This window comes from Fukomys damarensis, unplaced genomic scaffold (genome assembly GCF_012274545.1).
Source record: "Fukomys damarensis isolate Sample0158 unplaced genomic scaffold, DMR_v1.0_HiC HiC_scaffold_16, whole genome shotgun sequence".
NCBI classification, from domain to species: domain Eukaryota; kingdom Metazoa; phylum Chordata; class Mammalia; order Rodentia; family Bathyergidae; genus Fukomys; species Fukomys damarensis.
The window spans coordinates 77,233,843-77,237,086 of record NW_022900928.1 but is presented as its reverse complement, the minus strand read 5'-3'; positions in this window follow the sequence as shown (position 1 = coordinate 77,237,086).

The following is a 3,244-nucleotide window of genomic DNA, read 5'->3' as shown; positions in this document are numbered from 1 at the left end:
TTTTTTTCTTGGAAATTTTTTTTTTTTTTTTTTTTTTTTTCGTATGAGAGAGCTTTACTAAAGAGCCGAGGTGGCACGGTGGCCCACTCGGCAGAAAGAGAACGAGAGAGAGAGAGAGAGAGAGACCCTAGGAAATTCTTTATAACTCCCCCTCATGCTACCCCTGGAGGAATGAGTGATCTCCATCTGGCCTTGCAACCAGTTCATCAGCCAGTCCCAGCACTTGTGAACCACAAGACTGACCACAGACAAGCCTGGCCACAGCTCCAGTTTTTTTTCCTGGACTTTTCTAAGCACTGGGAATTGAATCCATGGTCTTTGCACTGAGCTATATCCCTGGCCTTTTTTCCAGACAGTGTACTTGTCGGCTTTCCCATTGCTGGATACAATACCCAACACCCACCAGTTAAAGGAGGAGAAGCTTAATTTGGCTCACATTTTCAGGGAATTTCATCCACTGTCGGCTGACTCCAAGACAAGAACATCGCGGCAGAAGGGCATGGCAGAGCAGAGATTTTCAACTCATGGTGGCAGGAAGCAGAGCAGGAGAATAATACCAGAGAGGAAGGGGTAAAGGATGTAGACCCCAAGGTCACATCTCTATGAGCCACTCAAACACACCCAGAAGTGTTGCTTACCAAGCCTCTGGGTGTATTCCCAACGCCAACCAGTTTCATATTGTACCCTCACCTCCACAGAAAGGGTCTCCTTAAATCAGTAAGTTGCAAAATCTGAGCTTGAATTTGCTACCATCCTGCCTCAGCCTCTCAAAGTGCTAGGATCACAAATGTCTACCACAGTGTCCAGGTGGTTCCACATTACTTGTATATATAATTGACTAATTATATTTCTGTCTTTTCTAGGGCTGTATTATGATTTTTTGTGGGTTCTGGGTAATTGGCCTTTGTAAACATTTCCATGAATATGCTAAAAGTTATGTTTTTAAAATGTGCCTTGGCATAAAGACTTTCATATTATTCTACCTAAACTTATTTTTCTTCTTTCTGTCAACATTTAAGTGTGTCACTAAGAATACCATGGCAGTAGACCCTCTGTGCCCAGTGGATGAAGTTGGCCCCGTTTTTTCATCTTTGCATCCCTCCTTCCTACTCTGAGCACACTGGATATTCAAGACAAATTTTTGAATAAAATTAACATTTTAGACCCATGTAGCCCAAAATGTTGTTCGAGAATCAAATGGGAGAAGAGTTTCAGAAGCAATTTAGAAACTGTGAGATCCATGAAAATAAAAGGAATCAGGAGGGGTGAAGAAAGAGATGTTAATCTGGGCCCCGGAATTCAAGATTTCATCCAAAAGAGGAGGAGCATCAGGCTTCAAATAGTACTGACACAAAAAGGGGGAGGAAACCAAAGAAAGTTTTCACCTTCTTTAATATTTTGCCAAGGCCTCAGCCTGCCTGATGCTCATGCCTGCATTTGGACAGCTGTCAGGAAAGTCAGCAGGAACCAGGGATGAACATATGTCAAAACACAGACATCAGACTGAGTATGCTGAGCCTCAGGCCTGGCTCCACCAGATGGCAGTGTGTCAACAGGGAATCTGACAGAGGTTCCCTGATCCCTAATTAAAGGACCTTGTACTGATGCCAGAGTAGGGGAACCGTTTGTTTGGATTATGCCACCGTTTCTTCTTGTTATCTAATGATAACTTTTTTATGAACAGAAAAGCATACATATATGAATACATTACTGTAGTCCTCTCCCACCATGAGCCTATAATCAGGACAGGGAGTTAAGCCATGCAAAGAAACCAAGTAATATTTATTAATAGTTATTGTATATGGACTAAGTCATCATTGTTATTATCAATTACAAAATACAAGTGGCTTTGGTGAATTTCTTCTGAGTTTTATAGATGAACATTAATTAATTGCATGATATAAATTGCATAATGGGCTAAGATAATATTCATTCCAGGAATATTTCCAAGAAGGCTAGAGATGTGCCAGGGACTTTGAGGCTACACCCAGTGGCCCAGCACTGGCCCTACCCTTCCCTCCGTAGCTGAAGTCTTGAAAAGAACTCCTTCCCAGCCTCGCAGCCCCATCCCATGGATCTGGACCCAAGGACACCCAATTTAATCTCCTTGAACTGCCATAACAACTGCCATAGGTGACTGAGTGACTTCAATAACACAAACTTATTCCTTCATAGTTATGGAGGCTGAGAGTCCAAGCTCAGGGTACTGGCAGGATGAGCTTCTTCTGAGCCCTCTTTCTTTGACACATAGGTGGCTATCTTCTTTCTGTCTTCACATGGTCCTCATTGTGGGCTTCTGCATGTCTCTTTTCTCTTTTTATGTGGATATCAAGCAGATTAGATTAGGATCTACTCTAATTAAGTCATTTTAACTTTATTATTCTTAAGAGCACTGGTCCCAAAGAGGGACATCTTCTGAGATTCTGTGGTTTAGGGCCCCAGCATATGACCCCAGAATTTTGGAAAGATAACACAGTCCTTGTCAACATCAATAATTCTTGCCCTGTTTGCCTACTAAGAAGGCAATGTACTGAAACCAAAGAAGTCACCTTCTGGGCCTCAGTCTTTCTGGCTATAAAAATGTAGTTATGAGACCAGTGAGGATCACCAATCTGTGCAGGGAGCTCGCTGCTCCCCCACCTCCAGCATCCCAGGCCTTCACATGAGGAGACTGGTGAGGACTGCTCAGCCACACGGGCACCTCTGCAACATTCCCCCACACACCCCACACCCTGTGCTCTTGGGCCACCTGGTGGTGCCAGCACCTGGATCCACACTGTAAGACCGCAGATGGTTATAAAAGCCATTTTACTGACCTCCAGAAGAAAGAACAGAATTTAAAAGCTGCAATAAAGTCACATCAGACCTCCATAGTTGGTAAGTTGCAGAGTCACCACCTTCCATCAGAACTTGGACTATCTTTAGGGGAAGGGAAGCTGGCACCTGCAGTAGAACCTGGAGGAGGTCAGGGAGCTCAACTTGGGCCTCACAGACAGAATTCAGTACAAATCTCAGGGGTCTGCTGTTGGCTTGCTGAGACTAATTGACTTAGTTCTGCACATTGCTGCCCACATTGTCTATTGTGACAGCAGAGATGTATCCTGAAAGAAGCTCTTCAAATTTTTTTCGTTCTTTTCCTCTTATTTTTAATTTTTACTTTTATTTTTTCCCATTCTTCAAATTCTTCCCCTTTTTTCTTTCTTTTCCTGCTCAGTCTCTTGCTCCCTCACATTATTCTTCATCT